Source organism: Chiloscyllium punctatum, chromosome 34, assembly GCF_047496795.1.
Source record: "Chiloscyllium punctatum isolate Juve2018m chromosome 34, sChiPun1.3, whole genome shotgun sequence".
In the NCBI taxonomy this organism is placed as follows: Eukaryota; Metazoa; Chordata; class Chondrichthyes; order Orectolobiformes; family Hemiscylliidae; genus Chiloscyllium; species Chiloscyllium punctatum.
Window position 1 is genome coordinate 10,618,633 of NC_092772.1, and position 21,142 is coordinate 10,639,774.

Below are 21,142 nucleotides of genomic sequence, written 5' to 3' on the forward strand. Positions count from 1 at the left end.
CTGATCAATCGGACTCAACCTGGGGTTGTCACATTGATGGCCCAAGGACGTCATTCCATTGTCCCATTCAGGTCCAACTTCATGCAGGTGTAACAGGGTCTGTAGCTGTCAAGTTCGTTGGTATTTGTAAGGAGATGCAGCCTGTCTGGATTCTGTAATATGGGGATTACCACAGAGACTTCTGTCAAGGCTGAGTTCTACTTCCCAGCATGCTTTAATCATTGTTCATTTTTGTAACTCCATGGTAAATTAATTATTGTCCATCGTAAGATTATTCTTTCAGGTGGTCCATCTGGTAAGAAATGCAAATACAGTGATAGCATTTATTTTCAGAGGGCTTCAATATTAAAGCAACACGGAGTATTGTCTACCGTTTTGGGCACCATAACTCAGGAAAGATGTACTGCCCCGGACAGTGTTCAGAGGAGCTTCATAAGAATGGTCTTAGGAATGAAAAGCTTAACATATGAGGTCTCTGTGTCTATACTCGCTGGAGATTAGAAGGATGAAGATGGATCTAATTGAAACTTACAGAATACTGGTGGCCTGGTCAGAGTAGACGTTGGGAAGATGCTTCCACTGTTAGGAGAGAAGGGACTCAAGGACATAGCCTGAGAGTCAAGAGAAGATCTTTTAGAACAGAGATAAGGAGAAATAACTTCAGCCTGACAGTGGTAGAATAGCAGTTTCATTCCCTAAAGGACATCAGTGAACCAGGTGAGTTTTTCTCGACAATCGATTCATAACCACCATCAGTCTCTTAATTCCAGATTTGAAGTCAAGCTCCGTGACTTGTTGTAGCAGCATTTGAAGCCAGGTCAGTCGAACATTATCTGGGTTTAGCACATACCAATTCAGTGAAAACACCACAAGGCCACTAATTTGCCCAATCCTCCACAGTGTGACTAGCATATGCAGAATGACATGTCCTATGATTTGCCTTCATGTTAACTTTGACTTCCTTATCAAGTTATGGATGATTTTTCCCTATTATGCAATTCCTCTTCGGTCTTTAGTATCTCCCTAGTTATTTGCCAAATTTCTTCATCTGTCCTGCCTTTGACTGTTCTTTTCTCCCCCAGTCCACCCAGGACAAATCCTTCCTTAGCCTAGTATAATTATTATTGCCTAACACTAAAACTCTCAGGTATGACTCAGTTTTCACTCTTTCAATCTGAATGTGAAACTCCAGCAAGTTGTGGTTCCTCTTTCCAAGGCAAAGCTCATCCACCAATTCTTCCTTGTAACATAATATCAAATCTAAATTAGCCCATTCTCTGGTTGTTTCCATGACGTCCTGCTCTTAGAAATAACCTCTCATACTCTATGAATCTTTATTCGAGGCTATCACTGTTAAGTTGATTAATTGAGTCAATTTGCATGTTCAAACCACCCATAGTTACTGTTGTGCCCTTGTTACAAACCCTCACTCTTTTTTAACCTCAGAAGGACTTTGGGGCAGAGAGGCTGAAAATTAATCTTCCCTAGAGGTTTCTTCCCATGCTTTTTATTTGCACTGAGACGGATTTCAAACATGTTTTGACACAAAACACTTTGAAAAGGTCTGAGTTCCCACTTGCACAAACAAATGTTTATTTTCTTTACACTAACCACATTTCACAGTAAATATTGAGGAATTAACAGAGCTAAAAGTGGTCATGATATATCTTTAGCAAACAGGATTGAGGAAAATCCCAAAGCCTTTGTTTTCATATATAAGGAGAAAAAGGGTAACGAGAGAAATGTTTGGCCAACACAAGGACAAAGGAAAGAAAGTTATGCGTTGTGTCAGAGAAAATGGGTGAGATTCTTAACGAGTACTTTGCATCTGTATTCACCAAGGAGAGGGACATGACGGATGTTGAGGGATAGATCTTTGAGTATTTTGGGTCAAGCCGACAAAAAGAGGGAGAAGGTTTCGGATATTCTAAAAGGTAGTAATGTAGACAAGCCCCCAGGTCTGGATGGGATTTACCACACGTTACCATCTAAGATGTATTTGCCAGATACATATGAATGGGCGGGGAGCAGAGGGATACAGGTCGTTAGAAAATAGGTGGCAGGTTTAGAAAATAGGAGGATCTGGATCAGCGCAGGCTTGGAGAGCCGAAGGGTCTGTTCCTGTGTTGGAATGCTCTTTGTTCTTTATCATTCATTCTAAAAATTGCAAGTTTTTAACTTATTGTTTGCTACAATTTAATAATATAAACCATTTATTTATTTGGCAGTGCATGTCAAATTATTGTCATTGCTAAATTTCAGACACAGAGTCATACACATGTACAGCATGGAAACAGACCCTTCCGTCCAACCCGTCCATGCTGACCATATATCCCAACCCAATCTCGTCCCACCTGCCAGCACTCAGCCCATATCCCTCGAAACACTTTCTATTCACATACCCATCCAGACGCCATCTAAATGTTGCAATTATACCAGCCTTCAGCACTTCCTCTGGCAGTTAATTCCATACACGTACCACCCTGTGTGTGAAAATGTTGCCCCTTACGTCACTTTTACATTTTTCCATCCCAACCTAAACCTATGCCCTCTAGTTCTGGACTCCCCCACACCAGGCAAAATAGCTTGCCTATTTCCCCATTCAAACCCTCATGGTTTTATAGACCTCTATAAGGTCACCCCTCAGGGTTCCAGGGAAAATATCCCTAGCCTATTCAACCTCCACCTACAGTTCAAACCTCCAACCTTGGCGACATTCTTGTAAATCTTTTCAGAACCCTTTCAATTTTCACAACATCCTACCGATAGGATGGAGACCAGAATTGCACATAATATTCCAAAAGTGGCCTAACTAACCTCCTGTACAGCCGCAGCACGACCTTCCAACCACTGTACTCAATGCTCTGACCAATTAAGAAAAGCATGCCAAATGTCTTCTTCACTGTCTTATCTATCTGTGACTCTACCTTCAAGGAACAATGAACCTGCACTCTAAGTTCTCTTTGTCCAGCAACACTCCCTTGGAACTCACCATTAAGAGTATAACTCCTGCTAAGATTTGCTTTCTTAAAATACAGTGTCTCGCATTTACCTAAATTAAACTCCATCTACCACTCCTCAGCCCATTGGCCCATCTGATCAAAATCCCATCTTAATGTGAGTTAACCTTCTTCGCTGTCCACTACACCTCCAATTTGTGTGTCATCAGCAAATTTACTAAATACACTTCTTATACACACAATCAAATAATTTATATGAATGACTAAAAGTAGTGGACCCAGCACCGATCCTTGTGACACTCCACTGGTCACATGCCAACAATCTGAAAATCAACTCTGCACCACCACCGTCTGCGTTCTACCTTAAGTCAGTTCTGTATCAAAATGGTTAGTTCTCCCTGTATCCCACGAGATCTATACTTGCAAACATCAAATGCCTTACTGAAGTCCTTTTTGATCACGTCCACTGCTCTGCCCTCATCAATCCTTTTTTGCTACTTCTGTAAAAAAACTCAATCAGGTTTGTGAGACATGATTTCCCACGCACAAAGCCATATTTTCTCTCCCTGATCAGTCCTTGCTTTCCCAAGTAATTGTGCAAACTGTCCCTCAGGATTCCCTCCAAAAACCTGCCCTCCACTGACGTCAGGTTCAATGGTCTATAGTTCCCTGGCTTGTCCTTACCACCTTTCTTAAACAGTGACACCACGTTCGCCAACCTCCAGTCTTCTGACACCTCACCTGTGACTATCAATGGTACAGGTATCTCAGTAAGAGGCACAGCAATCACTTCCCTAGCTTCGCACAGAGTTGTAGGGTAAACTTGATCGATCAGATCCTGGGGATTTATCCACTTTTATGCGTTTCAAGACGTCATCACTTCCTCCTCTGTAATAAGGACATTTTTCAAGATGTTACCATCTATTTCTCTGTATATCTACATCTCCCATGTCTTCTCCTGAGTAAACACTGATACAAAATACTCGTTTAGTATCCACCCCATCTCCTGCGGCTCCACACAAAGGCACCTTGCTGATCTTTGAGGGCTCTATTCTCTCCCTATTTACCCTTTTGTCCTCAATGTTTTTGTAAAATCCTTTTGGATTGTTCTTAACTCAATTAGCCAAAGATATCTCATGTTGCCTTTTTGCCTTCCAGATTTCTCTCTTTAGTATGCTCCTACTGCCTTTATACTCTTCTGAGGATTCACACGATCTATCCTGCATATGCTTCCTTCTTTTTCTTAACTGGACCCTCAATTTCTTTAGTCATTCAGCACTCTCTATACCTACCAGCCTTTCCTTTCACCCTAACAAGAATATACTGTCTCTGAACTCTCGTTATTTCATTTCTGTACGCTTTCCATTTTCCAGCCTTCCCTTTCCCCGTGAACATCTGCCGCTATCAGCTTTTAAAAGTTCTTGCCTGATAATGTCGAAATTGTTCTTTCTCCAAGTTAGAACTTCAACTTTAAGTTCTTGTCTGTCCTTTTCCATTGTTATGTTCAAACTAATTGAACTGTTGGCAAATAGCTGGTGGTCACACATTTCAGTGAGAAATTAAATCGATTGATTACATTTAAATGCGTAAGAATGATAAGTCGATTTGATTGTTCAATCATTTGCTCACTTTGAACATGGAAATCAGTCAGAGGTCAACCACTTTGCAAATGATAGAGCAACAATGTACGCATTTGAATACTGAGATTCAATGTGTAATTGTGATCACCAAAATAGTCAGACAACATGTTCTTTTTCGATACAAAACAAAATGTGCATTCTTTACTTTTGTATCATAAACGTTTGGTGTTTATAATTTAATTCCATCAATGTAGAATCAACGTAATTGTTTTCAGAGATGGTGCAGTTATTGTGCAGTTGAATAATTGTAGCTCATACCTTATTGTTTCCCAATTCACAAACATGGCAAACTCCTGATCATTGTTCAGATCAGTAAACCCATCACTTTACATCATGACCGACATTAAAAGTGGATTCCAAAAGGCCTGAATTCGGTTACAGTGCTCCTGGACCTCACAGCTGCCTGTGGCACTGAGTGAGACACTTGCCTGCTCCTGAATCTGTCCAGAAAGTTTCCAACCTAGGTCAGGACAGACATTCAAATATTCCCTCTCAGAGAATCATTTGGAATCCACCTTTAGCAGCAGGAAACTAGCCAACAGGCTATTACTGCTCTCAGTGTAGGTACAAATGCTGTCTAAATTAGATACCAGCGACTGACGAGGAACCAGGTCTGACTAATTTATCTGCAGTCAGAGCCTGGCCCATGGAGCAGATGTATGGCCATTGAGTCTCAGAATCACATCGCACAAGTTACATATGGTGATGACATCTGGCATGTCCCCCAGACTCCATACATTTGTCCCGTGGACAAGACACTGGGTGAAAATGTTCACAACTGGCAGTCTATTGCAGCATTTTGTGTCTCACAGAGAACCCTCTGAAACTCTATCCAATAAATGCGCCTTCATATTCAACAGTATCAAAATAAAATTGTACATGTCTGTGGATGGTCAGATACTAATTCATAGGTCATCCAACGGAATGTATCTGAAGAAACCAGGAGCAAACAGCAAGCCAAGCATCGTTTTAATAATTGAACCTGGTGGATTTTGTCTGGTCTAGGTAACCACGCATATTGTGCTGGCATTTAGGTGAATGTAACAATGCACTTCAAAACTGGAAGTCTTGGTCTAACGTCCCACACCGGCTTCCTGACCTCATGCACCGCACTCCCTTGTACACCTCTCTCCCTCGCACACCTCTCTCCCTCGCACCCCTCATTCCCTCAACTAATTACAATTAATGAGAAGCCACAAACTGAGTGAAGCTTAGAACATAGAACAGTACAGCACAGTAAGAGCCCTTCAGTCCTCAATGTTTTGCTGGCCTTTTATCCTACTCTTAGATCAGACTAACCTACATTACCTTCAACATACTAACTTCCATGTTCCTATCCAAGAGTCTTCTTAACTATCCCTAATGTATCTGATTCTACTACCACCGCTGGCGGTGCATTCCGCCCACCCACCACTCTCTGAATAAAGAACCTATCTCTGACATCTCCTCTAAACCTTCCTCCAATCACCTTAAAGTTATGCCCTTTGTTGATATTCTGCCCTGGGAAAAGGCTCTGGCTATCCACTCTGTCTATTTTCTCAACATCTTGAACACCTCTATTATGTCACCTGTCATCCATCTTCGCTCCAGTGAGAAAAGCCCTAGCTCTCTCAACGTTCTTTCTTAAGACATGTCCTCCTTCCAGGCAGCATCCTGGTAGATCTGGTCTGTACACTCTCTGAGGCTTCCACATGTTTCCTATTATGAGGCAACCAGAACTGAACCCAATATTCCAAGTGTGGGTTGAACCACAGCTATGTAGAGCTAAGCATTAACCTCACCCCTCTTAATCTCAATCCCCCTATTAATGAAAGCCAACACACCACACACATTCTGAACAACCCTGCCAACCTGGGTGGCAACTTTGTGGGATCCATGGACATGGAGCCAAAGATCCCTCTGTCACTCCACGCTGCCAAGAAGTTTGCCTTTAACTCTGTGTGGTGTATGCAAATACAACCTTCCAAAATAAATCGCTTCACAATTTTTATGGTTCAACTATATCTGCCACTTATCAGCCCAGCTCTGCATGCTGTCAATGTCCTCTTGTAACATATACGAACCCTCCACACGATCCATAATTCCACCAACCTTCATGTCATCGGCAAACCTATTAACCCAGCATTCCACTTACTCATCAGTCATCTATAAAAATCACAAAGAGCACAGGTCCCAGAGCGGATCCCTGTGTTACACCATTGGTCACTGATGTCCAGGCTGAATACTTTCCATCTGCTACTACCCTCTGTCTTCTATGGACCAGCCAAATCCATATCCAGACATCCAAACTTCCCTGTGCCCCATGCCTCCTTACCTTCTGAATGCGCCTACAACGGGGAACCTTATCAAACGCCTTGCTAAAATTGTTGTTCACCACATCTACTGGTCTACCTTCATCAGTGTGTTTTTTCACATCTTAAATAATTCAATAAGGTTTCTGAGGGTGACCTGCTCCTCACAAAGCCATGCTGACTATCTCTGATCAAACTATGGTTTTCTAAGTAATTGTAAATCCTGCCTCTCAGAAGCGTCTCGAATACTTTGCCCACCACTGATGTAAGACTGACAGTTCTGTCATTCCCAGGGTTATCCCTATTCCCTTTCCTGAAGAAGGGAATAACATTTGCCATCCTTCAATCATCTGGCACTACTCCAGTGGACAATGACAATGTAAAGGTTATCGCCAAAGGCAAACAAACCTCTCCCATCACTTCCTGGAGTAACCTCGGGCATACCCCATCTGATCCAGGTCATTTTTCTATCCTTATATTTGTACTTCAATCATTCTGTACTTCTTAACAACTTTTCTACACCCTGTCCAACCAACTGATTCACTGTTTCCATTTCAATGCTATAAAGAGTGCTGCCTGCCTGAGTAAGTACGGTTCCCAATGTCCTCTGAATCACAGAATGAAAAATGGAATACACCAATGCCTTCCTGATGAAGGGCTTATGCCCGAATCATGAACTCTCCTACTCCTCGGATGCTGCCTGACCTGCTGTGCTTTTCCAGCACCACACTTTTCGACTTTGATCTCGATCAACTGCACTCCTCACTTTCTCCATTACAGAGGGCTGTCCCCTCTGCACTCGGAGCAGGGAATAAACCATCAGAACTTTATTGTATGTGGAGCTGACTGGTCAGTTCTGGAAAGTTGCACTTGATGAATATATTTTTTTAAATTATAGTTCAACAAATGTTTATTCAGTGCCAGAGTTATAATTTTGGTTCATGGTTGAGCAGCCTGATAAGAAATAGTGAATGACTGAAGAACTCCGAGGTACAGAGTATTACTGGTGTTATATTCCAGCTGGGAATATTATCAAACAGACTGATTTTGTAAGAGAATGAATTGACATGTGGAGGTGTGACATTTTTGACATCACAGATACGTGTTTGGGGGAGGTCAGGACCAACAACTCAATATTCTGTTATACTGTAAAATATGGGCTGGACAGGAGAGGGTGTTGAATAGAAGGTGGTGTTGTATCATTAATAAAGGAGTCAGTTACTACATTAAGGAGGAACGATATCTTGGAAGTTTCTCCTAATGAGGGTTTATGGGCCGAGGTTAGGATCAGAACGATGACAGAACACACTGCTGGGGATATTTTATAGAGCCCCAGAAAGATGAAAATACAGGAGAAGATATATAACCAATTCACTGAGGAGTGTAGGAAAGCAAGGTGGAGATGTTACAGAGATAGGGAAGCAAGGCTGGTGATCTTACAGAGATAGGAAAGCAAGACTGGTGATGTAACAGAGATAGGAATGCAAGTTTGCAGATGTTACAGAGAGAGGAAAGCAAGGCTAGAGATGTTACAGAGATAAGAAAGCAAGGCTGGTGATGTTACAGAGATAGGAAAGCCAGGCTGGAGATGTTGGAGAGATAGGAAGGCAAGGCCAGAGATGTTACAGAGAGAGGAAGGCAAGGCGGGAGATGTTACAGAAATAGGAAAGCAAGTTTGCAGATGTCACAGAGAGAGGAAAGCAAGGCTAGAGATGTTACAGCGATAGGAAAGCAAGGCCAGAAATTTAACAGAGATCGGAAAGCAAGGTTGGAGATGTTATAGATAAAGGAAAGGAAGGCTGGAGATGTTGCAGAGATAGGAAAGCAAGGCTAGAGATGTTACAGTGATAGGAAAGCAAGCTGCAGATTTTTCAGAGATAGGAAAACATGGCTGGAGATGGCCGAGAGATAGCGTGGACTGCGCATGCTTGAACAGGATAGTGAGGTATGTTAAATTCAATCACAGGATATAGGGAGAGGTGTAGCAGCTGGAAGTTATAGAGATAGGGAGACATGTAGCGGCTGGCAGAATTTATAGCGATAGATGGGTCTGGGGTTTGAGATAAAGATTGTGGAGATATGGAGGGTTACTGAGATACAGATGGATGCAGCGGCTGGAGGAGATGACAGGGAAACATACAGACATACACGTAGATAGTCTAAAAATAGAATTGTGCAATGTCTTAATAGAGAAAATATTATAGAAATCTTTGGAATAGACAAGGCACTGGGAGGAACTGAAGGAATGAGACCTTGGATTGTCCAATCACGAGAGAAACAGAGTCAGTGTCATACAGCACAGGACAGGCCCTTCGGTTGACAGCGGCACAAATAAAAAGCCCTGTAGACCCTGGAAACCCCTCCTTCCTAACGTCTGGGGGCAAGGGCTAGATTTGGGAGAGGTGTCCTATAGACTGCTCAAACAACAATGTGACATAACAACACCTCATTGTGTCAGATCAAACACTGACACAGAAACCTGCTGAGCCCCTTCCCTCAGCCTCACGGTGGCAGATCAAACACTGACACGGAAACCTCCTGCTGACCCCCCTCCCTCAGCCTCACGGTGTCAGATCAAACACTGACACAGAAACCTCCTGTTGACTCTCCTCCCTCAACCTCATTGCGTCAGATCAAACACTGACACAGAAACCTCCTGCTGACTCCCCTCCCTCAGCCTCACGGTATCAGATCAAACACTGACACAGAAACGTCCTGCTGACTCCCCTCCCTCAACCTCACGGTGTCAGATCAAACACCGACACGGAAACTTCCTGCTGACTCCCCTCCCTCAGCCTCACGGTGTCAGATCAAACATTGACACGGAAACCTCCTTCTGACTCCCCTCCCTCAGCTGATGGATCAGTGTCCCTCCACATTGAACAACACACGGAGGACGCACTGAGAGGGTGACAGAGTTGAAGAATGTATACTGGGTGGTCCATTTCAAACCCCACCAAGAGTGGATCAGCAGCAGCACTGCTGATCGAGATGGTCGGGTCCAAATGGACATAGCTGTGAGACTGAGTCTGCACCGGGGCAGGGGGGAACGACTGAGAGGACGAAACACACGACCTCATCTTCACCAACCTACTGCTGCAGACACATTGATGATGACCATATTGGGAATGGTGACTACCACATACAGTATTCCGGGAGACAAAGTCACACATACATGCACGCACATGTGAGAGATACTATCACCATGCTAAACTGGACAGATTTCAAATAGGTCTAGAACGCAGCACTAGCATTTGTGAGGTGTTTCGAGTCATTACCAACAGCAGCAGGATTGTATTCCAGAACAATTTCCACTGTCACTACCTGTCATATGCTCCACATTACCTTGACCATCCGGCCAGGGGATAAACCCTTGTTCAATGGAGAATACAGGAGGGCCTGCCAGGAGCAGCACCAGCTACACCTCACAATGAGGTGACTTTACCAATCAAGACCACTTACTGACCAAATAGCATAAACAGCCAGTGACAGACAGATCTAATCAACAAATCAGATCTAATCACTGCAATCCTGTCACATGAAATCAGGGTGAATTGTGTGGTCAATCAAACAACTCACTGGAAGAGGACGATCCACAAATATCACCTTCCTCAGTGATGGAAGAGGCCAGCACAACAATAGAAAAGATAAGGCTGAAACATTCTCAACAATGTTCCGACAGAAGTATCGATGGGATGGCCTATTTTAGTCTCCTCCAGTTGGCAGTCGTCAGCTAATTCAATTCATTTTTGTTTGATGTCTCCAAGTGGCTGGAGGCATGGGATAATGCAAAAGCTGTGGGCCCTGAGAACATTCCATTGAAGCTATTCCTGCAGGGATATCGCACTGGAACCTACCTGACAATGTGGGAAATTATCCGTGCGGGTCCTGTACACACAGAGACAAAACATCAGCCAATCAATGACTGCCCCATTGCTCAAATCCATATCACTAATAAAGTGTTGGAATGTTATTGGAATCTACAGTGGGATCAAGTAGCACTTCCTCAACACCAACCTGCTCACTGAAACTCAGGTTAGGCTCTGCCAGGGCCAATCATCTCTTGGGCATATTGAAGCCTCGGTTTAATGGTGTACAACAAGAAACCACATAGCTGAATTCTACAGGTGATGCGACAGTGACTGCATTTTAAATATTATCTTAACTGCATTTGACCAAGTGTCCAGGCTTAACGGCAAAACTAGAGCAAATAATGCTCGTCTGCACTGGCTGAAGTTATACCTGGCACAAATGACGGTGGTTGGGGTAGGTGGAGATCAGCCATCTCAGCTCCAGGACAGCTCTGCAGCAGTTCCCCAGGGGAGGGGTTTCTGGGTAAGCCTGTAAATCAGAAATGGAAAGGTAAGGCACCAAACTCCTACAGTTTGATAGGGCTGCTCTCTCGTTAGACAGAGATGACTGGTGGTAGTTTAACTGGACAGTCATCATGCCTCAAATGAGGGAGAGGTTGCGTAGGACAGTCCTTTAGTCACCCCTGTCAGTGCAGGACTTGGACCCACCCTGTTGGCATTAATATCTAGCCTCCAACTGATTGAGCTAACCAAGTCCTCACTCAGCTCCTTGGGGAAGATACTGTAATATTATCCCATTTAGATATGTTGTTAAACACCTCTGGAGCAGGTGGAACTAGAAGCAAACTTCCTAAATCAGAGAGAGGGACAGTATCAGTGAGCTGTAAGAGTGATCTCTGCCTTCGACCCAATCATAAATGACCATCCCAACAGTGTGAATGCACAAGTGGGGATGTTTGCCATTGATGTTTGACAATGTTCAATGTCATTCGCGATTTACTCAGATACTGAAGCAGTCCTTGTCTAAATGCAACAAGGACCTGGAAATATACAGGTGTGTGCTTAAAAGTGACAAGTACCATTTCCATTACAAATATGCCAGACAATGATTTCCTCTAACAATAGAAAATTGAACCGTATGCTCTAACGTTCAATGCCACCACCATCACTGAACACACAACTAGCAATATCCTGGGGAGTACCGTTAACCAGAACTGGACTGACCATATGATTTCATTACCCATTCCTGTAATGTGGGCGGCACAGTGGCACAGTGGTTAGCACTGCTGCCTCACAGCACCTGAGACCCGGGTTCAATTCCCGCCTCAGGCGACTGACTGTGTGGAGTTTGCACGTTCTCCCCGTGTCTGCGTGGGTTTCCTCCGGGTGCTCCGGTTTCCTCCCACAGTCCAAAGATGTACAGGCCAGGTGAATTGGCCATGCTAAATTGCCCATAGTGTTAGGTAAGGGGTAAATATAGATGTAGGGGTATGGGTGGGTTACGCTTCGGCGGGGCGGTGTGGACTTGTTGGGCCGAAGGGCCTGTTTCCACACTGTAAGTAATCTAATCTAAAGGTCTTATACTAAAACATCGATACTCCTGTACCTCTGATGTGGCCTGACCTGTTATGCTTTACCAGTGCCACACTTTGACGTATGAAAATTAATTGGCCACAAGAATATGCCAGGGGTTAGGAATCCTGCAGAAATAACTCACTTCATGATCTCTGAAAGCCTGTAAACCATCGGTAAGACTCATGTTGAATATGGGTGTGATGTAATACCCCCCCCCCCCCCCCCATTTCCTTGGGTGAGTGCAGCTTCACCCTTCATCCACTGACAGTCAGTAGTAGCAACACCTGCCATCTACATGGTGCTCTGCAGAAATTTACCAAGGCTCCTTACAACGTATTTCTGAAGCCCGACCATCAAGAAGGACAAGGGTAGCCGATACATGGGACCCCCACCATGTTCGCGTTCTGTTCCAAGCCATCCACCATTATGATTGGGAAGTATATTGCTGTTCCTTCAGTGTTACAGTTTCAATGTCCCTCCCGAATGGTATTGTAAGTCTAACTACAACACATGGACCCCAGTGGTTCAGTGCGGCAGCTCACCACCACCTTCTCAAGGGTAACAAGAGACGGACAATAAATACTGGCCCAATCATATTCTATGAATAAATTAAAATGAAAAATATTGTCCAAACATGCCCAATGCTGGACACTATGCTTTGGGTTTTGTGAGCTCAGGCTGGTTGGGTTCAGTTCGGAACTTGCTTGTTGTGAACAGCTAAAGAGTTAATCTGTCAGTCTCTCAGAGGCATGGCCTACATACCGAGCATCACACAGACATTGACATTCACACCCAACATCACTGAGCTCTGAGCCAGACATAGGCAATGCAAAATGTATTCATGTCTGACTAACATGCTTAAACACACAGTGAAATTGTTACCACAAAAATGACTATGATTGAATATTACCAGGGAGAAAGTGAGGACTGCAGATGCTGAAGATCAGAGTAAAAAACTGTGCTTCTGAAAAAGCACAGTCGTTCAGGCAGCACATGAGGAGCAGGAGAGTCGACTATTAGTTCACAACATTAATACAAAGGAAAATAATTGCATATTTTCAAAATTCCTGCACTTAATAATAACATGGTCTTGGGTGTGGGAATGATATTCATCATTTCAATGTTCCTTACTGTGAGTTGGGCACTGTTTTCATCATATTGTTGTTATAAAAGTGAACAAAATAAATGGGTGGATTTTGTGCTTATTGGACAATCTAAAAGCTGGTATTATGACAGGATGTCGGAACTTCATTGAAGAGATTTTGCTGTTAATGATTAGAACAATGCTGTAAACATTTACACAGAGATTTCCAGCTCAAGTCACACACAAGGACGTTTGGGCTGGGATGATGCTGGCCATCAATGGAGCTGCACAATTCTGTTTGGATATTAACATTGTGGGGCTAACATGCATTGAATCAATCATAAACCAAATCCAATGTAAGATGCCATGTGCTGCGGGAGACCATCACCTTTACAACACCGTCATTCAGGATCGGATCCAAGGTTCAGAATTACAGAGTTTAGGGACACACCAGAAGAAATATACTTGCAAGACATGGCTGTTTACAGGTCATTGTTATAAATATTGAACTGTGTCTGGACTAGCGCCATGTGCTAGTCCATTGACCAGTCTGCCCCACACACATCTCCCTGTTGTTCAGGTATGTCTCTAACCAGTCTGTTGTGTGAGTAACTGCCCAGCTCCAGCTTGGAAGCTCTCTGGACAGATTTTGGGGATGGTCAGTGTTTTGGAGGTCATGGTGAGGTCCAGTAACACTGTTTCTGAATTCAGGCTTTTCCTCAAAATCATTTCCAACAGCTTTGCTGCCTGCAAGATGGTGTGTTCACTGATCTGAACATGAATCGGCTGTTTACTACAGTCACTGAATTGTGTAATATTTAGGTGTGCGCTCTGGTATTTCAATTATTGTTCACTTCAATTGTTTTCAAATGAAAAATATTGATGTTTGGTTTATTTTAAAATATGTAAGAAATAAAGTGATATTAACTCTTAACTATACAAAATGTAAAATTGACCTGTTGCAAATTTCCCACAGACTAGTCAAGCAACAATCAATATTGTCTGTAAAGCAGGATTCTGCGAACAGAACTATGTCCCATGCAACATCACCATCCTGTCTGGGAGGTTCTGTCCCACTGAAAGAGCACAGCCAGGCAGAAGAGGGCAGATCCTGGGCATATAGGGCAGCATGGAGGCTCAGTGGTTAGCACTGCTGCCTTACAGCACCAGGGATCCGGGTTCGATTCCAGCCTTGAGCAACTAGCTGTGTGGAGTTTACACATTCTCCCCGTGTCTGTGTGGGTTACCTCCCACAGTCCAAGTATGTGCAGCTCAGGTGAATTGGCCATGGTGGTGGGTTGCTCTTTGGAGGGTTAGTGTGGACTGATTGGGCCGAAGGGTCTGTTCACACACTGCACGGAATCTATTATAATCATAGTGCTCAGCATTGATGCTGGGTTCTGTGGCTGCAAGACTGCTCTGTAGCAGGTTTTGCGGGAAACTATAAAAGGGAAACCTATAATTAATCACATTGTCACCTTTCTGCCGGCTGCAGATACACCTCTTCATTTCATATCTGTAAGAATTTTCAATACACAGTCCTTACAGGGAGCTGTACACCAAGATCCCTTCGAATGTTGATGCGGCCAGTAATTTTTCCATCCACTGAATGCTGCTCTCCTGCATGAGAACTTCCAAAATGAATCACGTCACAATTGTCCAAATAAAGTTACATCTGTGTTTTCTCTGTCCTAGTCTGCAGCTGACCTATATCCTGCTGTATTCTCTGGCAATCATCCTCACAATCTGCAACTCCGCCAATCAATTTACAGATCTCCAGTCACAAAAACACTGTTCCACCACTCCTGTCTTCTATGGCCAAACAGTTCTCTATCCATCTTACTAACTGACCACTGATCCCACTTCACTTCACCTCACCTTCTGTATGAGCATGCCACAAGAAAACATATCAAAGGCCTTGCCAAGGTCCAGCCCCGCGCCCTCATCAATCAATTTTGTCACTTCCTCAAAACATTCAATCATGTTTGTGAGACATGATCCTCCCCACGCAACTGTGTTGCCTGTTGCTAGTAAGTCCATACTAGAGTACTGTTGGAGCTGCGCTCATTCAGACAAGTTATTATTCCATCATATTCCTGACATGAACCATGGAGAATAGATTAGATTCCTTACAGTGTGGAAACAGGCCCTTCGGGCTAACCTGTACACATCACCCCTCCGAGGAGTAACCCACGCACACCCGTTTCCTTCTGAATAAGATACTTAACGATTTAGTATGGCCAATTCACTTGGATCCTGCACATCTTTGGATTGTGGGAGGAATGTCGAGTGGGCAGCATAGACACCAGGCAGAGTTGGGCAAAGGGGCAGAGAAGAGTTACAGAGAGACTGAGAGAAGGTGCTGCATTCACTGAGGGTGGGAGAACATGAGCCTTGTTGCGAGGTGGGTGCTGTAACAGAGATAGAGTGAGGGAGAAGTCACAAACTGCAGATGGTGCCACTTACTTGGTGGAGTGGAGAAGGTCACTGGTCTCCTTCCTACACTGCTGGGCATTCACCCAGAAGGCTGGCACCGCACTGACCCAGGAGTCAGCCTCGGACCAAGCTGGAAGGGTCTGGTGTCATAGCTTCCCCTGCCAGCCCTGGAGGAAGATAATGACCCTCTCATGCACCATGTCATACTCCAGGACCAGGGGCTTGGGCACAAAGTGGGGCCTTCTGCCATGTCCAGGCCAAATTTAGATTCACAACCCAAGAGTAAAATGACTTTTTAAAGATGGCTCCTGGAAACAGGGAGGCCGGTGCATTCTGGGATATCCAGGCAGAGGGCAGTTGTTATGACAAATGGGAAAATCATCATGTTAATGTCAGATGAGAGGAAGACCACGCGGGCAGGGAGAGTAGTTAATGAGACAGATTGGGGATGGTATCATGAGAAAATGCAATTCACCTTGTGGAGAGTAACCCTCCATGAAACCCGAATAAAATGAGATATGCCCAAATCATATGATGGGTTGAGCCTCTGTCTGTCTGAATCAAAATTGGGATGAACTATTGAGAGCAACAAACTAGGAGCGGAGAATTATACAGGAGATTCAAATCCTTAAAACAGGGTAATACAATGTTCCAGACTGTTCAAAGGAGCCGGGGAAAAATCTCCAATCCTCACTGGATGCAGGGATGGTGCCGGAGGCCTGGAGAACAGTTAATACCGCAACTTTGTTTAATGTGAAGCAAGGGACTGACTGAATAGGTCGAGGCTGAAATTCTGAGACAGTGGATAAACGGTCACTGAGGAAGTCCCAGTGACTCCAGGACAGTCAGTCAGGATTTGTTCAAGGAAGATCGCGTGTAAATAATCTGACTGTCGGTTTGATGCAGTAACTTGTAACATCATGTGAATTACTCGGATTTGACAAGAGATCCCATGGCATACTGTTTAAAAACAGACACTATGGGGTCCAGGTGAATGGAGCAAACAACCCAGAGAAGTGTAAGTCAAGGCATTTGGGGACATCAACAACAGAGAGGAATGGACAATAAATGAGAATATGGTCAGTGTGGGCAGGTAAATGAAGGTAGCTGGAAACATCAATAATCTCGTTAATGTAGCAAATGGCATCATTTCCTCTGTCAGCCAAAGGGCAGAATTTCAGAGCATGAAGCTTATGCTGGAACTGTATAAAGAATGAGTTCAGTCGCGGCTTGGGGACTGTGTGCATTTCTGGTCACCCCATCACATGGAAGGATGGAATTAGCCTGAAGAGGATACAGAGGAGATTCTTCATCCTGTGACAGTGGAAGTGTAGTTATGGGGAAAGATTGGAACGGAGGATACTGAGAGGAGATTTGATTGGGGTGCACATATTGTCAGGAGCCTGGGTAGAAAGGGAGAGAATACCTTGTTCCTATTAGAGACCTCAGTTACCATTGGCAAATATTTAATGTAATTGGTTGAAATATTAGAGAAGTGATGAGGAAAGCTATTTCACGCAGTTTATGGTTGGGATCTGGGAGTCATGCTTGGAAGTGGAGTAGAGGCAGAAACTCTCAAACCATTTTAAAAAGGTGCCGGGACCTGCACCTGCAGGCATACACTGTCCGGGGAGAGAGAACTAGGGCTTTAAAAAACAACGTTACATCTTGTCCAATGCAGACAGCAGACAGTCATCTCCTCTATACTGTGTTATTTTCTGAAGTTATCAAATGTTACCAATATCTGATAGGATCAATAAACAGGGATGAGGGGTGAGGGCAGGGAGGAGCAGTGTGTAAATTGATGAGCATCACAATAATACTGATCCCATCCTTTATACACAATGCTACTTCACTGTGTCGGCCTGTTTATCCTTCCTGTAGAAATGGGGAAAATCTTTGATTATCCAGGTCTGTCGTGGTCACACTGCAACCCCATCTCCATAATCCCAGCTCAATCTGACCTGGTTCACACTATTTAACGCTACCAAATTAGTACCAACTATATCTCCCATTAATTTTCAATTGGCCTTGTTGAAAATTTCCCAGCTTCATTTTTGCCCCATTGAAGGCTGTTGTCAGTCAACTAATTGCTTCTCAATCTCAATTAATGCATATCATTCTCTACCATCATCCTGAACTTTACAATAAAATGATCGCTGCACCGCAAAACCATCCCCTACTGACACTGGATCCACTTGCCCCACCTCTTTCCCAAGGACCAGATCCAATAGTACATCCTCTCTTGGGTTGGAAACATACTCCTGCAGTGAGCTGTCTTCCATGTAATCCAGGAACACTTGACCCTCGTGATCCTTCACCACCAGTATCTCTGTCTGTATCTGGAAACATTAGGTTTCTCAGCATAACTAATCTGTTGTATTGCCATTGCTCTCAAATGATCCTGCATATTTAATCTCCATCATTTCTTTGGTTGCTGGCCGACAGATTGCACCTGAAAGTGTAACTGTATACTTGTTGTGTAGCTCCGGCCAAATTCATTCTGTCCTTGGACGGATCCTCTTCCTCTTGAACTCCTTAACTAACGCTCATCTCAACTAATACTTCTACCTTCATCCTTTCCCTTCCCTTCTATCATTTCAGAATCCCTTATACCTAGCAATATTTAACACCCAGTCCTGCCATTCCTTGAGCCAGCTCTCGGGGATTCGTCCATCAGATTTCCACACACCAATCGGCATCTGGAACGCCCCACACCCCGAGTATTCATGTCTATGCAGAGTACCTCAGATTAAGTCTTTCTTTCTTACTCCATCTTACACTGATTGGCTTGTTATTATAAATTAGTACCAACTATATCTCCCATTATTTTGAGAATCCTGGTAGTATCCTCTACTATTCCTTTTTGGATCCTAAGCACACACCAAGTTATTTTCAATCCCTTCCAAACACCCCGTTAGAAATTCAGCCCCAGCTCTGTCACGTTAGCCCATCCAGCTCGTACAGTTGTTGCCTTCCCCAGAACCAGTCCCAATGCCCGAGGAATCTGAAGCCCTTCCTGCAGCATCAACGTTCCAGTCACACTCTCATCTATCTAAAACTTAGAGTCCTGTTCTCACTTCGACATGGCACTGGGAGTATTCCAGGGATTGTTACATTTGAGGTCCTGCTTGCTAACCATCCACAAAGCTCCCTAAATTCTGATCCACAGATCACTTCAGCCTTCCTAACCAGGTCATTCCTACCAACATGGACATGATTTTTGACTGCTCACTGGCCCCCAGACGAATGTCCTGCAGCCACCGTAACATTCTCAGCCCCACTATCCTGGAATTATAGACATGCTGACATCTTCTTCAATTTCCTGTCTCCCCTGTGAATATTGCTCCTCCTTCCTTCTCCCTCCCCTCCTATACAGTCAGGTTGCATGTCGTGCCACAAATTTGGCTCTGACAGCACTCCTCTGAGCAGCCAGCATCTTCATCAGCTTCCAAACTGGGAAACTGAATTGGGAGGGAGACACCAGGATATTCTTGTATTCCCTGACTGTTTCTCTTCAATTGCCTAATCCCCCATGACCTTACTTCTTGCAGGCCGTCATGTCTGCAGGGTGATCTGCTGTGTGTGAGTGCTATCCCCCTAACTCTCAGCATCACAGATGCCCCATAGAGTCTCTAGTCACTGTCTGAGCTCCAAGACCCAGTGTTCATCTAGGACACGAGCAGGGGCTATGACTTCCAAATATAACAGAACGCATTTTCCATCTACAAACATGTCTTGCCATGTCTTAAAATGCAACATGTTTAGAGTAACTTAATTAATTACTTCGAATGACGTTAACATCCGGGAAATAACAATATGGTTAAGTCCCTTTTTCAACTGTCACTTACTGAGGGTAATTTATTATATTGGCTCACAATTTCACTTCTCCCTCTTATTTCTGTGTTCAAGCCTTATTTCAGAAGTTGAAATAATAAATTTGTTGACTTACACCAATTTACTGACAGTCGCTAATAACAGTCTATTTATCAGCCATTGAACTTACAGCCTTTTCTGTGATGGCTCTGCCACTTCTATGAAACTCAGTGCAGGCAGGTCCCAGCAGCAGAAAGTTATGTCTGTGACTTCCAGGTACATGTAATCCTCCAGCACCCACTCCACTCTGTCCCCTCACAGGGTCACAGTCTCTGTGACTCCCAGGTACGTGTAATCCTCCAGCTCCCACACCACTCTGCTCCCTCACAGGGTCACTATCTCTGTGACAACCAGTTATGTCTCGGCCTCAAACCTCAGTGCTGATTTATATCATCTCACTTTGCTACCTCTGTCACTTCCACGTGTGAGTGAGCCTCAAACACCAGCTCCAAGTTGCTCCCTCAAATGGCACTCCCTCTGTGACTCCGTGCTGATTTTCAGTCTACTGCTCCGCTGCTTCTCCAACTCCAAGTCCCAGTAGGCCTCGATCCTCGCTACTGATTAATATTCTCCTGTTCTGTGCTGCTCTCTCTCAGGTTCTCTCCCTTTGTGACTCCCAGGTAATGGTCGGCCTCAAGCCTCAGCTGAGATTTTTCATATCCCATTCCGCACTGCACACTTATAGGATCGTCGTTGTGCGTGGAAGACAGTGGAAAAGAGGAGGATTAGGCAGAGCAGATGGTGTTACAGTGATTGAGCGAGCTTTATGGGATGGAACAGGTTATCTGGGGAGCTGGGAAGACCTGCAGCAAATAAAGACGTTTACTGGAAGATACAGCGAGAGTTGCACGCACTGAAGAAGACAAAGGAAATAGAGAGATTGTAGCATGTTCATGACGGAGCTTTATAGAGTCTAAAGGGCTTTTTCTGTGCTGCTTACAGAGATGTGTAGACTTCAACAAATGCAAATTGACAGCCAACAATTGTTGTATGGTACTGGAGACTGTGGAATGTTACAGAGTTAGAAGACTTGCAGCAACTGGGGGGGTATATATACTTTTGAAGCACTGGTGGTGTTCAACAACCCCCAAGACGTGAGGAGGTACAGAGAATGGGAGCATTCCAAATAGTCGGATTGTAGGGTCTGGACGTCCTGAGATGGATACGGAGGATGAAAAGGGCCAATTTAACACATACAAACATTGCAATTATAGGGATTCAGGAAGGAACCCTCTGCTGTCATTGATTGCAGTTATATGGACAGTTACAGAAGCTGAAGGGGTCCAAATTTTTAAAGGGAGAGATTTCAGGTGATCAGATGTCTAAACAAGAATAAAGACATTTTAGAGATCCCTAGCACAGATGGGTATGGAGGAGGTAAGATATTGTGAGGAACGATAAGTCTGGGAGTATGTCAGATCTAAAAGGGAGAGCTGCATTCTCTGTGTGCAGTTATAGACGTGAGGTG

At 44.1% G+C, this 21,142-nt stretch overlaps 1 long non-coding RNA gene across 1 annotated transcript; it reads right to left on the reverse strand.

The window, feature by feature from the left end:
- Nucleotides 1–228: 228 nt before the first annotated feature.
- LOC140458987 (uncharacterized) lies at nt 229–20,360 on the reverse strand. Its single transcript, XR_011953796.1, has 3 exons — nt 19,805–20,360; nt 11,134–11,232; nt 229–292 (listed from the first exon to the last, which is right to left on the reverse strand). It is a non-coding gene; the product is annotated as an uncharacterized lncRNA (long non-coding RNA).
- Between the last annotated feature and the right edge of the window lie 782 nt (nt 20,361–21,142).